General features: G+C 38.9%; 1 protein-coding gene across 1 annotated transcript in view; it reads right to left on the bottom strand.

Moving 5' to 3' along the window:
* Positions 1–23,002, bottom strand: part of TRHDE (thyrotropin releasing hormone degrading enzyme) — a 206,701-nt gene that overhangs the window by 168,995 nt on the left and 14,704 nt on the right. The gene's annotated exons all lie outside the window — the stretch shown is intronic.

The raw sequence follows: 23,002 nt of genomic DNA, 5'->3' as shown, positions 1-23,002 counted from the left end.
ACTCAGTAGGATAGAAGTTCATGGTTTGTTAAAGGCACATTATATCAAGTCCTGAAAATATTAGTAGACTGTGAAAAAAAAAAAATACTTATTCTTTTTTCTTTTCTCCAGCGGTGACACCCTCGATGAGCTATGAGAAGACTGCAAAAACGACCATTTCTAAGCTCATTCATGTACACAAACAATTAACATTCCTGAAAACCTCCATGACTGCTTCAGGCCTCTGTTTTCAGAAAGCAGCAAATTAAAGCTGCTTATATACACCAGAGACTGCTCTGTTCAGTGTAACAGAGCTCACACATTTCAATACCTGGAGTGAACCAAGTGAACAGAACTCACCTTCATAATTCAGCATCCAAGTGTGACCCTGTTTAGGGAGGCAGCAGAAAGCACTGCTGGGTTATTACCTCTTCCTTGTCCTTACAGCCTGTAGCACTTCCTTCATGCAAAGATGACACAGAGCCTAGAACTGCTAACCAAGAAGGGCATAGAAAGGAGAACCACTTTCCATTCTCCCTCCTCATACCCTGCCTGATGGAAGCAATGTGTGCTTTGTCTCTAGTGACTCTGGCAGAAGGTCTCTCCCTGCAGTACATAATGACCTGACGTAAATGAGACTCTACTAAATGTCAATCCTAATAATATCTGACCCGCCAGTACTTTCTATGGTAAGATTAAATCCCAGCCAGGGTTCTGAGGAAAGCAGTAGCGCTGAAATCAGAAAACACCAGTGCAAAAATGAAGGAGAAATAGCAACTTTGGAATGCTTCCAAATGGTCTATTCTGGATTAAGGAAAGCCAGTGTGATTTTTGGCTTCAGTGAAAGTATTACCAAGTATTGCTTTACTGCTCTTTTCCTGAACCAGTTCAGTTATCCAAGTGGAAACCAGATATCAAGCCTAAGAACAGTGTAACTGTCAATTCTCTTTTAACCTACTGTCTCTTGGGTTTCAGTATGGACATTATTACAATGTCCATCTTTGTATTTAATCGTTGTGTTGTATTAGACTCAGGGCACAATCAACCATACATAGTTATCATTCATAATGTAAAACTTGTAACCTGATGAGATGTGTAAAAAAGCAGACTTCTTAAAATCACTACCTGAAAGCACATAGATCATTATCTGAACTCCTCCAAATCACTATATTTATTTACTGCTTCCTTTCAAAGTTAACAATGATAGGTACATTAAATGTTCCCTTATCTACTAAACTAAATACAGGTTTTAACAAAATAGGTATTAACCACAGAGTTTATGGAAGGATGTTAAGAATCACAATTAGATTTGTGATGAACACTGTTTTGTATCATTAAACCTTTATACACAATTTTGCATAATTGCTTTACTGGCACAGTTGACTGTATCAGCAAATTAGGGGAAAAAAAAGTCAGTCAACCAAGCATGCAAAAAATCATTCAATTTGACAATGGCCAACTCTGTCCACAATAAGAAAGAGGACAACAGAAGGGAAGAAAATAATAGGCATATAGAAGAAAAATCAAGGTTCACCTTCTTGCATTACAATGAATGTCTCCAGACAAATATAGAAAAGGCATTTAATGGTATCTGAGATGGAGCCAAGGTACAAAAGCCGCAATGCTGCAAACTCTCATTTGTCTCCTGCCTAACGCTGAATGTGGTTCTATTTTGCTTGTGAAGTTTCCCTGTGTGCCTCTCTGCCTGCCCAGAACAGCTCTGCACTGCCAAGCCTCCATGGCTCAAACCAAGGTCACACCTAAGCTGGAACACAGTGCAGAACCTACCAGTGCCTCTACCCAGGTCTCGCAGGAGCTTTGAGGGAACAGATATTGTCAAAGCAGTCAACCAACTTCAAACACTGGGTCTTGCTTCTGCCTTTCACCCAGTGACCACTGAGCATGAAATGTATGGAGAATCTTAGACACACCATCACAGACCTATCCCAGCCTCAGAAATTCCCTCCTGGTTAGCAGAGGGCTACTGCAGGGGACAGTCTGTGGACTCTGCCTACCTGGCTAGCTGCTTTGGATGACATATTCTGTCTGAGGTGCCATTCACAACATGAGCAGCTTGGTCTAGAGTTCAGCCTAAAGGCTGGGACCTCTAAGTTTGAAACTGAAGCCCCCAGCTCTCACATACCAGTATTTTTTTAACATATATGCGCTTATTTTGGCCATATCTTACTTCCAAATCAACCAAATGGAGACTACAAGATTTCCTCAGTTTATGAGAAGATTCCCAGTCAAAAGTAATAAAGTTTTAATATTCTGCTCCAAAGGGGAACTTAAATAAATAAAACAGAATGATGATTAAGACATGAAATTTGTCTAGAATAATTTGCTTGCTTACTACTTTCACTTCAAAAGGCAGGTAAGTAAGTGTTAGTTTAAAACTGCATTGGACTGAAGAATAATGCCCAATTATTATATACTTTCCCACAGGCTGTTTGACCACTGTACTATGAATTGATTTTACAGTAATTTAAATAAGAGAAAAACCAAAGTCTTCTGCAGGGTCAGGCCTAAATACATAACTAAAAGCACCACATGTTCTCCTACAAAAGACAAACAGGTTTCTAGTGTAAGTGCATAGTTCGCCACTCACCACAATGCCACCTACTGCCCTGCAAATATTATTAATGCTCTTCTTCAAAATCTCTGTAAGATTACGTTAGACTATTATTTTCATGTAAGAAAGTGGAGACCAAAGAGAGACTGAGAGTAATTCTGGGTGCCTATCTTGACACCTCTCAGTGCCAAGTCTTATTTACCAGTTTTATTGCACATACTTACAGCATTGTTCCCATTACATCTACTGCAGTGGTGAACATTTTATAGAAGTTTTGGCCACAGGTGCCTTAGCTTGGGCATTCACAAAATCAGTATTACATGATTAATGACTAAATGAGACTGTGTCAGTTGGTGATTTACTTGGCATCCCACAGCAACTCTGGTGGCAGAGGCAGGGAGGGAATTCAAAGCAGGCATTCATCCTTGTGACCACTTAACAACCTGCACCAAGCACTTTCCACATCTTGGAATTAATAAGATAGGTTCTGTTTGGACAACGGGTATATTAACAGCACACTGCTGGTGTTCTGATGTAGTACAGTTCCCTATGTGCCTCAGTGAAAAAATACCAGAAAAATGTTATGAGGAATCATATTCATAATGACACTGTAATAATACCTATGAATATAACAAAGCTCACACACTTAACCTAAAGTCTGGGGGGGTTTCTTAGCTCCTTTACATCTACATCTGCAACCACTACCAATTTTTCAGCAGGAGTTTTGACTATGAAGAAGAAAAATCCAGCTCTCTCATTTCTCCCCCAAACGGAACCCAACTAACTGTCTACTTCCCATCACAAGCTTGAGAAACTAGGTTTGTGCCTGCAGCCCTACAACCCAGACCTCCTCCTTGTAAGATACTTATTAATAACTCTGAAGGTTATTGGATGTTCTAAATAAAATCTCTGCAACATGTATTTTCTCATTCTTTTCTAAACTGGACAAAAATGTGAGTTGTTTCCCCTTGCTTGCCTTCCAGAGGCCCTGAGTAGTTTCCTAAGAACTTTGAATAAACTCAATACTCAGCCACACTCAGATAATATTTCCAAAGAAAAAATCATTGTGAAGGATTATTTTAAAAATATTAGTAACCTTACTCAAGTTCTTAGAATTATTTTGGCAGCATTATCAGAAAAAATAATAAAGTATTCCTGAAATGTGTATGGCAAATTCCATGTACTTGTTACAATTGATCAACAGCCTACTCCTCTATAGTTAATTAAAAGCATTTGCTCTGTAAAACAGCATAGTTTCACAAACAAATTGTAAATATTGCAACGTTTTCTCTAGTCTTAGTATTTCAGCATTTGCTACATAAAATAAGTCAAAGAAATTTTTAAAATATTTGTAATACCAGGTTGCCAGAACAGATAAATGTGGTTGTGAAATAAGAACTACCTCCCATAGAGAGTCATGACATATGCTAAGAAATGTGCAACATATTTAAAACAAATCTCATCTAACTGAAATCAGGTTATTAACTACAGAGCATGAGAAAATCTTCCTATCTACAGCAGGTAAAAATTATCCATCAAAAAGAAAGCCAGCACTTGGAAAAAAAAGAGAGCTTTTCTAGTCTTGTTACTTCAAAGAGTTTAAAAAACCATGAATTAGGAACTAAGTAGAAGGTACAATGGGTAAAATACAAGTACATCTCTAGACAGCAACACACACCTTAATGTCTAGAGAATAGTATGTTCACCCAGATTGTTTCCATTGTACCAAAGACTAGTAATAATTCAAAAATAATTTCACCACACAAAAAACAGAGGAACAGATTCAAAAGAAGAACTGTTCTATTTTGAAATGTTTAAATCACTACTTCTTTTTTTTCCCCCCCTCCCCCCCCATTGAAACGAAAATGAAAAGGAGAGGAGGATTAAACAGATAAAGAATGGTAAGGCAAAACCTGAAGTAATTTTTTCCCATTATGTGAAATACTTTGGGTGAAACCAAAGGGTTTGTACAGTTCTGCAGATAGGAAGAATATCGAATACATTCAGCATTTTGATCACGGCAATAAAAAGGAAAAACCCATTATTTACATGTGTCTAATTGCAAAAAGACTGTGGTCCAACCTCCTCCCCTACAGAAACTGACTAAAGATAAAGGAAGACCAGAGAGAACTGTACAATGTTCTTCCTCTGGCACTTGAAGATACTAAAAATCTTTGCCAAAAGCTGGCCAACCTGCTTTCCCAAGGAATTAAGGAACTTGAAAACCAGGGCAGAAATCAGGATATTACAGTAAGAAGTTTGCATGCCTGAAGCATGCCATACACCAGAGCCCACTTCTTTCTTTAGAATTAAATATGCACTTCTACATTTGAAGCCTGCTTTTGAAGACATTGTTCTCTGTCACCTTCTGTTTCATGTGTGTAGCCCCTTTGAAACCTTTGTCCCTGCAGTGCTGTTATGTTTTTAGGGGAGCATCACCTTGCTTCATATTCATATTCACATTTGTATTCTTTTATTTACTGTTATAGTAAAGTTTACTGCTCGCAATAATCCTCTATAAGAGTCTGCATTCATTCTGCAAGGCATCTTTTCTTTAAATGTTTAGCCAACTTTTTCATGTCTTAAGACCACTGCAATTGCCATCACTGTCTTCCTCATGCCCTGGGGGGAATCACAGCTCACTGGATGAAAAATCCTGCTCCAAGGAAATGAAGTGGACCTCTATTTTAGCAAGGAAAGACTTGTGAAAGTAGACGGATCATCAGGCTCTAAAGGCCTAAAACAGCATCCACTGACTTCAACTGAATGTCTCCTGTTAACTACAGGGGCTTTCAGACATTCTGGAGACAACGTAAATGTCAGTCTAAATCTATCACTTGGATTGTTACAGTGATCTGTGGCGATCACTGCTGGTCCAGCCTCTGGGCTAAGGACACTTCTACCAAGGCAACCTTCACCAACAGCATCTGCCATGTGTACAGTCCATGTTTTCAGATCACCACTCAAGCAGTCCTTGTTAGTCAGTTGCACAGCAAGAAAAAAAGAAAACAGCTCCTTAAATAAAGGGCTGTGCTTTGGTCATGGCCACTGATAGATCAGATCATGAGAAGCAGGACTGGATCTCACGTTTCCATCTTGTGTTGTGAAGAAAATGGCTCTCTGAATCTTGAAAACAGCCTGATGCAGGATTTACACAGTGATAACCATTGCTGTATGTCTGTCACAGAATCAGGTACAACAAGGTCAGCTTTGAGGCTGACAAAGGGAGAAGAGGCATACATAATCCCTAACCCTTGGGTGACACCACCTACATCACAGATATTGCCAACCATCTCACCACACAAAACCACTCCCAAAGGCACCCACATGCACAGAGAGCCTTTCCCATCCCTGAACACTGTCACATCACATAGGCATGGGGAACAAAAAGAGACTTGAGCCTTGCTCTCATTTAACTTCCCACTGTTACAGCATCTCTCCAAGCAAACATGGCTAATGTTCCAAGGATGCCATATACCTGTTTTGCTAATGTCTAGAGGTCCCCTTTCCCTTTCTTCTGTCTTTGATCCATTTTGCTACATGTACTTTAGTCTGCACACACAAAGGGTATGAAAATTGAGCATAAGTCTGGTGACAATCATAAATCTTGTTCTCTCAGGCAAGCATGGATTAGGTAACCTTGTATCAACACAGGAATCCACTTCACAATTAAGGATAGCTATCCCTCCCACCTACTTCACACAGAATTAAAAGTAACTTTGTCAGGTGTTTTAAAGCAGCTTGGAGTGCTTTCCTATTATGAAACAGATGTTTCTGCTCATCATCTGGTGTCAGCAAAGCCATCCTGGGAATAATGTCTGTTCTTTAATCTCTTCCTCAAAGGCAGCAAACTCCACATAAAGCACTGTTTTTGGGAGGCAAGCTCCTGTCCTCTGTGTGACTATCCCAACAGGCTCTGCCCAGCCCTGGCACATCTAGGATCTTAAAATGATTTTAAAATCTCAGTTCAGAAAGGGCTTGTGCGTTAGTTTAATTTTAAGTTAGTGTTTAACCTCAAATGTACCTTTACACTGGTTATAGTTACAGAAGGCCCTAACATTTTAACAGAGCAGCACTTACAAATTTTATAAAAGGTGACTAAAAAGTGTTTTGCTCTATGTCATCTGCAGCGACTTCAGCAGTGACACACTCAGCTAAAAAACACATGCATTGCGTCTGTACTCAAATGCTTCAATTTACTTGATAATATGAAATCTTTTATCATTTTGCTCACTGACTATTTGAGGCACAGGTATTGCTTTTACTATTGTTGCAGAGATAAAGCTATGGTCACATCACACATTTAAAATAGCGGACATATGTTTAGATCCAACAGCCTCAGCTGTGAACTCCCTGGATCACTTCTGCAAACAAGATATTGCATCTCAAATGGGTTTTTAAATGTGAAAAATTCAAAATAAATAACAGTTCACTACACACACAAACAAGCTACAGGCCAGGTTCCACTAAAAATGTGTATGAATTGTTTCACATGTGCACAAACCTCCACAAGTTCTGTATGGTGCAAATGCAATAAATTTTACAACATTGATAAGTAAACGAGAGAGAGAGGCAGCTGTATTGAAATATCAATTCTGCTTTAGTGAACATAGTTAGACGTGATAATGGGAGGAAATTACAGAAGAATGCCTTGTTTCAATCTCCTATTCATTACTCATCATGGGCAATACTCAAAAAAGATTTCATGATAATGAAATGTGCTTACTGAATACCAAAGACACAGATCACCTTTAAAAGATTATTTTACTCCCAACTGAGCAGTCACACACAGCACTGCGCTGAGCCTTTCTTGAATATAAATAAAACAAAACATGTTTAAGAATTTGAAGAATTTTCTTAGAGTTAGCTGAAACCAACGTGCATTCAATGACCTGATACTTTCTTAGGAAACACTTTTGCTAGAGGTTGGATGGAACTCTTTTTTATAGTAAGCAAACATAATTTTGGAATCCTCATTTGAGACTCGTTTAAGAGACCAGTTAAAATAAGAGAAGCCATCACTAAAAATAAAATGTATATGAGAGAAATGGTCACTGAGGGAATTACAGCAGTAGAGAGACATCTCAGAAAACTCAATGCAAGCACTGGGGGACCTGAACACTGTTTCAGGGCAAGGGAAAGAGGCTTTCAACAGAACTAATTGAAACTCCCGGACAAAAACTTGTAGTATGACCCTGAAGGAGAAAGAACTGAGAGAAACCTGTGGAGTTCCAGGTGACAGTGGGCAAATGAGAAATATTAAACAAAAAGATTGCCAGGTACTTTCAGAGTTGTGAAAGAGGGGGAATAGTTTCGTGCAGCCCCTTTCTAAATGAACATGACTGCATGAGACAAGCATCTAGTCGCCTCATCAATTCCTCACCTGAACCAAAACAAATGCAATTGCTCCAGCCAAAGGTGCAACAATATATTCATTCTAAGCGGACGCAAAACTGTCATGCAGACATGTTGCAATTTCTAACCTGAGATCATAAAATACTTTGGAAAGTTAATGAGCTGCACTCACACATAAATCCAACCAGTGCTCAACTGGCATACAACAAAATACTGGCTATGCCACTGACCACAGTGCCATTAAGATTAATTTAGAGCACTTAGAATCTCTATCATCTCATTGAAATGGCTCAGGGACAGAAAGTGAACATGTTAACAACTAATGTAGAACAAATGTAATTACAGACACCGTTTCAGAGACATTGCAGCCAACTAAGACTACCACAATCTCACCACCACATAGTCATTTGGGCTCAACTCTTCTATTACATCACACTGGAGTTTATCTCCTCTCACAGCAACCTGCCAGCCAGACAAGTCAGCTAACTAAACCAGGTAGGTAGTGCCCAGGTAGCCCAGCTTCCTCACCTGGCCACCATGGGTTCAGGGCTAGAAACAGCAAGAAAAAACATTTGTGGAGAAAAGAGAGGACCACGACAGCCTGGTTATAGATAAATACGAGTTATTAGAGAACCTTAATGTAAGAGCAAGGCTGAAGTTCTTCCAGAGTGCTGTTGTAGGGAATTCAGTGTCTAAATTGTTGAGATTCACAGTGCTCAAAGCTCCTTCCAGTCCTTTGTAGGTGATGAAAAATCAACATAGCTTCAAGTAACAAAGCACAAAGATTTACATTTTTTTACCTATTACACATAAAAGTTCTGTATCACAACCCCATTGGTAAAATGATGTGAGAATGGCTCATTCCTCCAGAAAAAAGTAACTGCAGTAGCTGTATCCCACTGGTTAACACCAATTCTGATTTCCTTCGGCTGGCCTGCGATTGGATTGAATTCTCTTGTACTATTTATTCCCTATTTTATAGTCAAAGCATTCATATCACACATCATTCATAAATAATATTCCATCTACTCTTGGTTAAAAAAGAAGAGTTTAAGAAGTAAACAAGTTTAAAGAAAGTGCTAAGAAGTGGCCTACAATGTTCAGCAGCCCTACAGAATGCCCAATTTCACCTGGCTAGAGACTGCTTTGACACAAGCACACAGATGTTACCATAGAGTAATTTCACTTCAAATGATAATATGAAAACACCATAACTGCTTATTTATATTTTGGCATTGCCTAGAGACTGTCAATGTGACAGCACAATCCCCCTGTGCTTAGTCAACTACATAAATAGAAGTAAGAGATGTTTGTTACTGTCAGTCTTTCTGACTAAAGAGTAACAGGCGAAACACTGGGAAAATGAACTGTTATCATCTCCATTTTGTAAATGAAAGTTAGAGAAAGATGAACTTAATATCAGAAGAAAGTCTAAAAAAGAGCCAGATATAGAACTTGAATATCACTTCCCCAAACTTATGAATCATCTCTTCGTCATAAATCAACAAATTACTATTCCCAAAATACACTTTCTGAAAAACACCACCTTTTACATCACAAATTAAAAAAAAAAAAAATTAAATCCTGGTTTTAGGTTCCTCAGTCATAATATGTTTTTCAAAAATCAAACCTGAACTTCATTCCAAACTGTAGACCTGAATCCCTGAAATTGCTTAACTTAGAAGCATTCCAAATACTGAATTTCCCCACATTAACTCATGTCTAAGAGTAACCATCCCACTCCCGTAACACCTTTTCTCAGGTGGCTACCATGCTGAGACTTATTTAGGTTTGTTTAAAGGCAATGGCTATTTTATTATTCATTTAAAAGTAATTACTTTAAGACATGTCAAGATAGTAGTCCCCTACAAAACAGATACTGAGTGAAGTGCTGTACTTGTCCAGAGCATAAAAAAAAAAAAAAAACAACAGGAGGAGACAGAGACAGACTGTACGTGACAAACCAAAGATGAATGGAATGCAAGGGCATATCAGTACTCTCCTGCTCCACACAGATTCAGCACAACCACAGTGGAAACCCAAATCTGGCAGACATACATTTCACTCTACTCATCATATGTTTGCAGTAATCTTGACCAGTATTAAGGAAAAAAAATAAGCTGTGGTAAATAAAGGGAACCACTGACAAAATGCAATCACAAGAAAAGCAAAGCAGAAGCACAGCTCACCTGCAAACTTGAGCATTTACTCAATGCAACACGTTTAAACAGTAGCAGTAAGCAAGTGAAACACAGCAAAGTATTTTGTGAGCTACCAGTCAACTTCATAGAAAAACTGTTTGCAAGGTAAACAGGTTAGAGCCATAGGGTGCTAAATTTTAAAGTATCCTTTAGAACTTTTAGGCATTGAGGAAACAGAGCACTTTGTAGACAAGTCTGCACTGTGCTGGATCCAGTTGGAGATTTTGTGAAAAATTGTACCTAGCCCTTAGGAGAGAGAAAAATATGCACATGGGAAATTTTGTGCTCTGACTGGCACAAAAGACATAACACAACCAAAAACAGGTTTCATCAATAAGATCAACAACTATATTAACACTGAGAGCTCCTTCAGGCTAAAAGGAGCAAAGAGACAGGCAATTCGGCCAGTGAAAACAAAAACCACAAACCATGAAATAGGGAAAAAGAAATCAAATTTTTTGTATGAACACACACTAAAATGTACTAAAAACCTTCATTAAGAGCTCTGGTTCTCATTCTCAACTAATGTTTCAAATCTTTTTTTAAATCTCCAAATTGACAGACAAATATAAAAATAAAACCAAAAAAACCTAAATGCAATAATAATATTCAAATGCTTTTGTTCCAACTAGCCTCTGATAAAACCATGGGCAAATTAGGAGAGAGGTAGTTATCTATCATTAACATCTCCAAGGAAGGATTTCAGCCCCCTTCTGAGAACACCAATCTCAGTGAAAACATGAAAACCAAAAAAAGGAGTTCAAAGGCAAATTGCAATTATAAATAGAGAAAACAAAATAGAGGGCTGAATCAATCAGAACATTATTCCCATGTCAGGACTCCCATCTGAAAAAGATCAAGGCCACAAACAGGAAACAAAGTGATTCATCACCTGATCACTAGCCAGGAGACACAATTAAGCACCAAACTGAAGTTCCTGCACCTTAAGACAAAAGAAGCTGAAAAATTTAAGTACTCTGACACTTAAAGACTAAAGCAAGTAAATGTGATGACTCTGAAGTATGCCGGTTTTAGTCTACAAAATACACATTAATGTAACATGTGAATTGTTTAAATTAAAGTACTATAAAATGTTTAACTGCAGGGTTATTAATCAAATCTCTTCCAATATATGAAACACTCAGATGATTAGGAAAAATATTTTTGCACATTTTACCATTAAAATTACATTTCTCACCTTAAAATTTGCACTACTCAGGATATATTTCCTGTCTGGAAGATTTGAGTTAATCAGCAATGTCCTCTGCATGGCTATGGAAAAGGTCAATTTGCTAAGACTTTCTCATCAGTCACAGCTCAAACACCGTATCTGGTTTATATCCAAACAGCCAGCCAGTCAGCTAAGCAACTGAGGTTAAACTAGGTGTGCATGACTGTCATCCAAGTTTCCTAAAACAAAACAATTTGCTGAAAGCTGACCTCTTCATTTATACCAATGTGTTGTTTAGCATCAGATTAAAACACAGTGTTATGACAGGATCAATTATAAAAAGAAACCCTTTCTTACAAAAAAGTCAAGACAATTCCTTTCCCAGGAAGCTAACTAGCACAAAGCAACAACATGTTCCAATGGATTATGGAAAGATGGAAAGAGAAGAAAGTTTTTCTGACACCTAGTATCAAGCACAGTGATCATATCACAGGCAAAACTGAACTTGCATTAAAGGTTTAAGTCTTAAACAGCATGTCAACTGGGGAAATAGGAATACAAAAACGCTTCTACCACCACCACTTCAGATCCTAGCATAATAAAATAGACTGCACAAATATGTTTCTTTGCTGACAGTGGATCAGATCACTGTTGTTTGAACAGTCCTTCCCTTTTTTCTAGCTGAGGACGAAAGCTATTCCCTTGCTTAGCTTCCAGCTGACATTCACATCAATATAACAGCTTCATTAGTCTCTCTCTTTTTAACACTTTCTTAGAGTCTAAGATAGCATGCCCTCTCATGAGACATACCCTGACTGCACAGTGCAAGGTAAACCTTTAAAATGGTAGCCTTTATTTGCTCTTGTTGTATCTCCACCCACAGCATAAACTGCATCTGCAACTGGAGGATCTGCAGATTAACCATCATTAAGAACAATTACTGTGGCAATATCAAAAGTGCATGGGCAGCAACAGCATTTGTGCACTTTAGCAAATAGACATCAAAAATTTTGCATTTTTTGGAAGCTTCCATAGGATAAAAGCAGTGGAAAGGATAAAACAGGACCTTGCAAGGAAAGTTCCTCTAAGTTTAACATATCACAACAGCATTTCAAATAGCCCTCTTCCCCAAAGTTTCTAGTGTTTGAGTGTTCTCGGCCGGACAAAGAACACTGTCCCACAGTTCCTGTACTGTTAATATATGCAACAAAATATCACTGAAGACTAGAATCCCTGAGCTTGAAAATTTGATTTCCACAACAAACAAACTGCCACACCATGTGGATGTGAAAAGACTAGTAAGAATAAAAGCAGACTAAAGGAGCTGGGCTGAGAAAACAAAACTAATAAAAATTTGAGAGTCTTCAATCAGTCTACAAAGTGAAGGGAACTGCTACCAGAAGCTTCCATGAAAAACATTTGTATAAATATCATTGACTAGTATTCTGTTGCAAGTTTTCCCTAAAGCTCTCAAGTAGAGGCTACTGCCTCTAAAATACCTACTATACTTTTCCCATGAGAACGCTCAAAGCTGCCATTTTCTATTAGGTAGAGCAAGGGGGAAAAAAAAAGATGAGGGAATAAGAAAGAAATCCCAGGGAGAAGTATTGCTGCTGGACTGCATGCTCACAGCACTGACTCATTCTTAAATGGAAGGCCAAAGCTTAAAATGTTCCCTGGTTCAAGAATCAGTCAATCTCATTAGCCCAACCCAAGGGATTAAGGCTATGAGACAGCCAACTTTAGCTGCTGTACTTCAGGGCCTCCCAAATGCTACCCAGCCCATGCACCTCTGTGCATTACACTTACAAATCCAAACAGGTCTCCTGATTTTTACTGCATTTTAACACTGCCCAGCTTGCTCATGAAAAAAAAATAAGAAAGGTCAGTAGTCACAAATTATGTTAAACAGTCATTGGAAAACTTCACCTCTTTTTTTTCCCTAACAAAATGAAAGAGTTGCATTCACTCACAAAAAAAAGAAACCCAAACTAAACACATTTTGACTGCAGGCCTATAGGTGGTGAGCTCATAAAATGGTAAACTTCTGAAGAGAAGACACACAGAGATGAGAGCAACTTCAACTGACCTTGCTTGTGAGGAGAGCTCCTCTCAAGAGCAGACTTGGCACAGAGCGGCTGGCAGGCACAGCATCGCTGTGCGTTACCATCCAGCACCACTCTGAGACGTGCATGGCAGAGGCAGAGCCGTGTCTGAGCTAATAAATCTTGACCTGCAACACAGCAAATGACCTGGGACACAATGCTCTGCTGACAATGCTATCCCACTTTCCATTCCAGATCCCATTAAGGGATCCTCATGCTTGTATCTGCACTGCACTCCACTGAGAATTACTCATCACTTCCTAAAAAGAGCAAATGGGCTTCATTCATTTTATGCCAACACAGGAATGGGGTCAAGTATGAGCTGTGCAATAGCTGTAAGTCAGCTGAACGGGTATTGTTCTCCACATTCTTCTCCATTATTTTCTGTATCTGGACACTGTAACACAGAACCCTAAGCAGCAGCCAAGGTCACTCCAAAGATCTTCTCTAACCCAAGTTTCACTGATGCACATTCTGCAAAGCACACTCAAGACTCTGAGAAATGACTCTTGATTGAATGTTGATTTTCACTGTCATTTGCGCTGAGATGGCTAAGGGCTTTTCACACTCTTGAACAACAGGCATCCTGAAAGCTCTGTGAATGTTTAAAAAAACCAGTTTAATAGGTGGTGGCCTCTGAGCTCACAAAAACCAAGGCATCTTCATCACACTCAGGAAAGTGCAGGTATTTTGGAAAAAACTCCAAATTCTAGGTCACTGAAGGCTTGAGAATTATGGAAATAGACCAATATACAAGGCTGCTCACATAAGAAAGCCAGTAAGCACAGTAAAGAAAAAATGTGACAACACTTCCTGCCATTTTGGTCCTGCAGCTTCAGAAGATAACTGAGATTAGAAAGCAAATACAAATTCAAGGGTTTGCCTGCACTGAATGCTGCAATGTTTTAAGAGCTGATCTGCAGTGCCTTTAGCCTCACTTTACACAGCATCACCACAATTATACAGTCTCTCCAATTAAATGAGTGGTATTTCTAGACCTGACTTTAGTGGATACATTACCTAGCCCTGCTAGTTTAAGTAACGGCAGCTTTCCTCGCTATACATTGCACTGCACTCATATGAACATATTCAAGGACTCAAAACTTACAACAATTAATACCAACACAAATACTTATAAAGTAAAGGAATGGATGAAATAGTAACACCTTGTGAAAATTTCTGACTCATTTAACTCCTGAGTTAGCAACAAATTAAGACCATTCTGTGGACACAAAACCAGAGCTCCCAACAGGTTTGTATATTGCAATCTAATCTGAAAACAAGCTCTAGTTCAGAAGTTTCCTGTACACATGTGGATTCTGAGATACATTTACTGAAATGAAGACGCTGGAGAAGAACAAACCAGAAAACAAATGCATTTTCAGCTGTACAAGGTGTTTAGAGGCCATTTGCAGTAATTTTGAGTCATCATAAACAGCCAGTAGCACATTATACTAGTATGAAATGCTATCCAGAATGTTGAATTTTAACTGGGAGGGAAGGGATTTCATTATTGCTATTATTATGATTATTATATTACTATACTGCAAACAGTATTATACTGTATACACAGTACTATAGGTACTGTGGAGACACAGCATTCATGATTACAGAGTCTGTGATCCACAGTCAGCTGTGGAATTCAAGAAGAAAATTCCAGCTTGCAAACAGTTTGCAGATGTTCAAGACTTTATTAAAAATACATTCTCAGACCCAATTGGGAACAAAATGCAAGTTTGCAGAAGTCTTTCAGAGTTGTGGATTCCTTTTTGTGTTTTGATTCCAGTGTAGGCATATCCCAAAACAACTTCCATTTTCATTGTAAGTTTACCACAAGCAGTACAGCACTGTGCTAATGCATAATAACTTGTAAAATTTTATTTGAAAATAAAATGAGAAGTGTGGAAAATGCACTTCTCTTTTTTTATAAAATGAAATCAGTAAGTTTGCAATTTTATTTTTTTTTACTACTACTACTGTTACTTTCAATTAGTGTAACTTGATCATGTAGATACCACCACTACAGTCTATAACCCTCAGTGCTAGCTCTGCTTTCACCATCCAGAAGTTCAGCCGCCTGCATGCCCAGGTCCATCTCTGGTATTGCCTAGCTGTATAAAAACTGAGAGTTTTTATAAAAAAACTGAGAGTCCAGGAAGTCTGGAGGGAGAGAACAACAGCTACATACTGTTGTCAGTACAGAAAGTTACAAGCTTTAAGATAATTGAGAGACATCATCAAGGTCAAGGATTCAAGACGAAAGTACCAACACAAAGGTATAAAATCATAGAGCATGGTTAGCTGGCCCCACTGGGAATCATCACCATCAACAGAGTCGACAGAGCTGGTGGAAGATGGCAGCTCAGCAGCAGTCTCTAGAATGGAGCTGCACTGGACAACCCATCCAGCCAATACCTGCCAGACCAGGAAGGATTGTGAGCAGCGGTGAGCACACTGAAACAGAACCTAGCAGCTCATTAACTCCTAGATATCTTTTGTAAGCATTATCAAGCAAATAATTCCTTTACACTTTTAAGATGAATGTATCCTATAAGCAGAATCTTTTTTATACCCTGTTTAAACAATGTAAGAGTGGCTGGAACAGGCTTTACCTTGGCAACAACAAAATTCCATTACTGGCAAAGCCAATCACTAAAGAGACACTAAATATCTAAGTCACACTCATTCTCAGAATTTTACAGAATCAGGACATCTCTTTCTCCTGCAATCAACTAATAACCAAGTAATTTTTCTTCATATAAATACAAGAATAAAATACAAAAGGCATGTACTTTATTCAAAACACTGTCTGCGGTTAGCCATACTGGGCAATTGTGCATTGCCAAGCACTGATTTGATTTTCATTATACTGCACTGACAGCAGAGTCATTTATCTTTTCTGCTCCCAGTCTCCTTTTATCTTTTCCGTATGCTTCTGTACTTTTCCTCTATCCTGCAGTGTTGCTGAATGCTGATGAGCAGAAAATGGCACAAAACCACAGACAACCTCTTTCAGATTAAAGCTCAGGTATGGAAGGTCCAACTTTTTTCCATTTTGGGGTTTCCAAAGAAGCTGTATCTTTGGCATTGTCCAGGTACATAAAGATCAGTTAAAAACTTCATTGGACAGTTCTCTAGAATAGACAGACTTTCAAACAATTAATGATGTTTCACTCACAGTTCTAATATCTTTCCCATGAAAAACAGAAGGTATACTCCTATCAGTGTAGCCTTGTATATTTAAACAAATCATAAAACAAATGATAAAAAAGCAGTTTTCCATATACCAGAGCCATTACTTTTTAACTTTTTTTTTTTTTTTTGCATTCAACTTGTTATATTTTTAGATTACTAGCATTCCATAAAAATCAGGACAAATAGCAATATAAAGAAAAAAATCTTTCTAAACTGATGGTACTTATCCTTTATGTGTTAGCATCTCACTAATGATGTGCATACTACTGAAACTCTCAACTCACCAGCTGAACTTGCCATTATTCGTTTGTTAGTATTGAATCAGGATTGCTGTAACCTTGTTTCCCACCAAAACAAAACCTAAGTATTTAATGTCATGAGAGACAATACCTCCCTCTTGAAATAAAGTGGAATGAAAATTTGTTCAAAAAACAAATATAACAGAATTACAGTCGAAACACTATAGCTGATGCTTCACAAAGCAGACACTTCAGTTGCATTTCAGATCCCAAAGGTCTCTACGCTGTGCGTGCCTGTACACGAGATGGTATCTGCACCTCTGCTGTCAGGAAATGATAGTCTGTCTAGCAGACTTAATAGAACCTAAAGAAGGATTCAGAATACTACTGAACACTCGTGATACATTGGCTAAAATGCACTCAGAAAAGTTGAAGGCGTTGGTCAATCTCAGCACAACTGAAACTGCTAATGTTATCAGACTTCTTACATAACAAGTGACCTGAACCATAACTACCCATGACTTCCAACAACAACCTTTACATTCTCTATTCACATGATTAGGCATATACATTATCACATTATCAGCATCTTTTTCAGCAAGACATTTTAGTCACCTTCCATAAAAGTTTCCTGCCACAAAACAGAAGATCTGACTGCCATCTTCTTGTCAGTCATGAACTCTTATGAGTGTCACAAACCCTGCCACACCAGCAGAGATAAGCAACAAGGAATGTGTCCAGAACCAATGTGGACAAATAAGAAGTGTCCAGTCTGTCCAGTCTGTACAGAATTATTCAGAACAGTCATATGTACTAACATCAGTCAGTGTGAAGAAATGTAAATAGAAAAATATAACCCTACCTATGCATACACATTAGTAGTCTACATTAGCTATAACTCAGAGAAGAGTTCCCGGGAATCACTGTGGCTAGCTCTCTGAAAATGTCAGCTCAGTGCTCAACAAATATTCAACAGGCAAACACAAAGTAACAACAGATTAAGGAAAGAAAAAAACCAAAAAAATTATTATGCCACAGAACAAACTCAAGCATATAAACTTTGAGCACTGTAGGCAGTTGTGGCACCACCCCTCTCTCTTGTTCAGTGTTTCAAACAGGCACTGTAGAACTTAAAATTCAGAGAGTAAGGTGATAAGAATAAGAAGAGATGGGAAGTGAATCCCATGCAAAGAGAGATTAAGTACTTTTGAATTCTGAAAAAGGACAGCTAAACTATCTATAGACTCAGGACTGGCACACAGCAAATGGAGAACAGTCACTGATCATCACAGAAAAAAGAGAGGGAAGACAAAGAAAATGTGGAATAAATGCATTTAAGTAAATGACATGTGTAAGTAAAATACAGATCTCGTTGCCACTGATTGTCAGAGTGTGAAGTGCGACAGCTTCCAAACCAGATAATGTACATTCACAGAAAGCAGGTCCTTTGGCAGCTATTAAGCCAGTGGCCCATGTGCAACTACAGGTCAGGATCACTGACAAGCTGGAGTTTAGAAGTAATACTCCACTGATTGTCCTCTCTAAACTGGTCTCCATATAGGACATAGGAAAATATTTTCCTCTGTGTCTGTTCTTACATTAGGTGTGTTGTGCTTTTCAGTAAATACTGGGGAAAAAAACAATCTCACTGTAAACTAACATGACTCAAAGACCAGCTCTGGCTGTGAGTCCCTTAAACAGTGCCTCTTCCTTGGGGATAACAGGACATTTTCCTTCAACTACAGTGACCAATACAACTAGACTCCAGAAAATAAATGAAAACAGATTCTTAATAATTAAGAAGATGAGGTACAGATAGAGTAATGGTAACATCTCACTCTTCTAAAGGATCTTGCTTGTAATTCATACATACCAAGCACCGGAATTAACTTCTCCACCTGGGCAATAACGACAGCAGCTTGGATGTGAAAGACTCATGGTTAGAGGGATGTTTCACAAAGTTAGAGAGTTATGGTTAGTCATATTTCTCAATTGCACCTCCACGAGTCATTAAGAATGGCAAAATATCTTCACAGAGTTTTATATTGTTCTTTCTCCACATTTATGATGGCATATCACTAAAAAAGGACAGTTGTGCATTTCCTTCTCCTCTCAAATTAGATCCACAGACTATCCACATATGGGACAAGATGGTTCAGTCAAAAGGTCATTAAATTTTTAGTCTCCCATTGGATAATTACAGGCTCACTGCCCAACCACAAGTCACTAGATTTGACAATGATACAGCAAAGTGTGCAGGCCAGGGAGGGGGAGGAACAACACAAGTCTGTTCAGCAGCAGCTTTCAACTACACTGCTTTACTCAAAACAGTAAAATGCAATCTATGTCTCACCAGCACTTAGTCTGCTGAAAGGAAAACACACAATTCCTTGGACCTAAAAGACAGTGAGTCTGAAGTGACCAGAAGCCACAAAGCAGTCACCAAAAAAAGAAAGAAAATTACATTAAAATCTGTGGTTGGAGGATATTAGAGCAGAGCTGGTCCAAGTTCAGGTGACAGAACTCAAACATATGAAAAAGCACTTCAACTTTTAATTGTAATTACAACACCAGCTCAACTTAATGAGAACATCCCAGCATCAGTAAATCATGTCTGCATTTAAGAGGAAGTATCTTTCGAAGCAGATAGATTCTGCTGGGAAATCAGTTTTGTTCTTTTCCGGACTTCCTCATGTAGGTACTGCGAGGTGTCATTGTACTGGTGAGATCAGTTACGGAACAGAATGTATAATTAAATGTATTTAAATACTTCAAATGCTGCTAAAGCACAAATGTACATACAAAACAGCACTCAGGATATTTCTTCTTAGCCATCAACCCTGAATAACAGAACTGTGAAGCCAGGCAACTCTACACTACCAGCTGCACTATGATTCACAGATCCTTTTTATCCTCACAATACTTCATGGTAGTATAATCATTCCTAGTCATGTGTGATTCATCAAAGTATTTTGTAGTAAAGACAAATGTTATAATATGCCCTATTGTAACCATGCAAATTACTTATCTTCATTTCCATACCTAAATTATGCTTTCACTGAACTTTTTCTGCTGCTCAAGCAGCTCTCATGTTCCAAGCTAGTTCAGCATTTCGAAGTTGTTTCATAGCAAGGAGTCACAAGTTTTCCAAGAGGTGGCCTTCTTCATCCCCTTTCACTTTCTCCAGCCTCTTTATGCTTTACACATCACTATTCTGAAAAGGTTTGCACTAGGTTCTTAACTCTTAAGCTACCACCCAATCTCCTCTGTATGCCTCACATGTCTCCCCTGGTCAGAAGTTAATGTAAGCTCCCTTGGCAGACTCTACAGTACTTGCCTCAGCCACTGTGAATGACAGGTCATCTGTGGATCATCACAAGCCAAGCAATACCAAGACACAAGGAAAAGTTTCAAACTTCCTGGTTCTACATCAAGATACATATTCCCAAGGCATTCATCTTTGCTCTCTTGGGAGCTATTAACTTTAATATACTCGTTGCTATGCTGTCCACAGGAGACATAATATTTTTAAGTAAGAAAGTTAATACAGTCTATTTCCTAATCCTCTGCCTATTAAAACTTTTTTTTAAAGTGATCATCAGTGACTGCAGTGCTACCTTAGAATGGCTCATATTAACTGTTTAAATTTCCACTGCAGACCTAATGGTCTTGGCTCAAGAATAAATACTCAACAGCCCCAGAGGAAGTAAAATAGAACACAAGTACAAATTACCGTTCCCTATTTTATAGTTATAATAAGAGATCACAATGAAGACTGAATATAACCTGAGCATGGCATGATAGGAGACTTCCAAAGAAGGACAGAATGCTACTACTATCACCTCTGCTGGCACTTATTGCAGAAAGGCTGTATAGTAAAAGTACTGTGGACTGAAATAAACCAGATAGTCCCTGTGATCACTCTGTTCTTTTACTTTAGAACTGCGTATTTAATGTGTTAAACATACAGAATTGCTCAGAAATAGAAAGCAAAGCTTAATGACAAAAAGAAAAGCAAGTTTGGGCATCACTCCTTTTCCATCCCCCAAATACAGTTAGTAGAATTTCAGTAAGAAATTGAGAAAAGAATGAGAAGAATTATTCCTTTCGTCTTGTGAGAGGACAAAAAACACCAACAATGTATGTCATCTCTGATGCAGCAGTAACCAAAAATCTAAGTATTTATGAATGCATATGCATTAATACATATGACTTTGAATTAAGCAGTACATCTCATCACTCACTGGGACTGCCACATACAGAGTTTGACTTCTACCTGAAAAACAGACATCCACCTATCAGACAAAAAAAATAAAACTATCAAGCTTTCTCATCAGGTATAAATCAGTTTCCCTTTTTCCCATGGTATTTAAAGTGCAAGAACAAACTTAAAAGAACATTATCAAATTTCAAATATATAGAAACACTTTTCAGTAAAACAAAACACAGCATGATGTTATTATTGTTCAACAATGGTCTGTGATTTATTTAGCCAGGGGATTGAAGAGCTACAAGAAATGCATGTGGTATGCAAATGATTCAGTAGGTATACTTTCTTTGAAATTGTTCCATAGGAATCCATTTCCCTTCTTTCTCATTCAGCTTTTACTTCCTCCACCTTTTATTTCCTTTTACCTTTATTAACTGAAGTACTACTTGCCATCCTGAGGATATGAACTCTTAATTGAGGTTCCAAGCTGCTGTGACTACCAAACTATCACCATGCTTTGGAAAAGGGAGGTGAGAGGGAAAAAAAGTGTGGGTACCCCAGGAGGTAAATGCTAATAAACCACCTTTTGCTTCTTATTCTCTCCTCAACTCAGTCATTTCAAATAAATAAAATATTCGTTTTCTTGTTCTGTCCCACATTGCCACACAGCGCCACTGCATGCTGTGAAACAAAATGCTTTGCTAAACATTTTTCATGATAATCCACTGTGGGACAACTTTTTTTAATAAACTTTAGGTCATTTACCCTTCAAAGAGATACATAATCTGCTTTCAAATTATGCTGTTCCAAATACAAAGAAAACACGCTCAGTTCTCATTTCTAACTGCTCTTGCTAGGTCTCAACAGCATGCAGCAGCCAGAAAGCTGCCAGGCAGGAGCAGCAGAGGATCTCCTAGGGGTACCATTCAGTGGAACCATGCCAACAGAGCTGGTTCTCTGGCACCTGTCCCCACCCCAGTGCATGAAAGGCGTGCCAGGGGATGGGGCCACGTGCCCAGCTCGAGCAGTTGGACAGTCACAGCAACCACTATGAGCTGGAATAAACTTGAGAATGAGAGCATTGCCTACAAGGCAGCCAATCAGCCTCGCTATTTCCACTGCTGCAGTTTGCCCTGTGAAAACAACCCCTGGAGAGTAGCAGGAAAAGGCATGTGAAGCCATGGAGCCTAGACCTTGGAAAAGCACATTTACAAATTCACAGAATATGCTGAGTTGGAAGGGATCCCACAGGATCACTGAGTCCAGCTCCTGGCTCTGCACAGCACCATCCCCAAGAATCACTCCATGTACCTGAAAGCATTGTAAAAATGCTTCTTGAACTCGGTCAGGTTTGGCGTTGTAACCAGGGGGAGCCTGTTCCAGTGTTCAAGCACAGTCCGGGGAAAAAATCTTTTCCAGATATCCAGCCTAAATCTCCCTGACTCAGCTTCATGTCATTTCCTCAAGTCCTATCACTGGTCATGAGAGTGAAGAGATCAGTACCTGCCTCTCTGCTTTCCCTCATGAGAATGCTGAAGACAAAATGAGGTCTCATCTCAGTCTCTTCTCCAGGCTGAACGGACCAAGTGACATCAGCTGCTCCTCACAAGGCTTCCCCTCAAGGCCCTTCACCACCTCATGGCGCTTCTTCATGTCTTCATGGACACTCTCTAATAGTTTAATACCTTTTTTATATTGTGGTACCCAAAACTGCCCCCAGGACTCGAGGTGAGGCTGCCCCAGTGCAGAGCAGAGCAGGACAAAGTCAATCCCCTCCCGTGCCCAGCTGGCCAGGACAGGCTTGGCCTTTCCTGGCTGCCAGAGCACTGCTGACCCACGTTCAATTTGACATCAACCACGACCCCCAAGGCTCTTTCCACAGCACTGCTTTCCAGCTTCTCATTCTATTCCAGCACCTGATTAACAAAAACTTTCAAAAAAGGAACTGAAGTGTGAAAGCACCCCACTGGAAGAG

Source organism: Sylvia atricapilla, chromosome 5 (assembly GCF_009819655.1).
Source record: "Sylvia atricapilla isolate bSylAtr1 chromosome 5, bSylAtr1.pri, whole genome shotgun sequence".
In the NCBI taxonomy this organism is placed as follows: domain Eukaryota; kingdom Metazoa; phylum Chordata; class Aves; order Passeriformes; family Sylviidae; genus Sylvia; species Sylvia atricapilla.
Note: the sequence above shows the minus strand (reverse complement) of the source record. Positions and strands in the feature narration are given on the sequence as shown.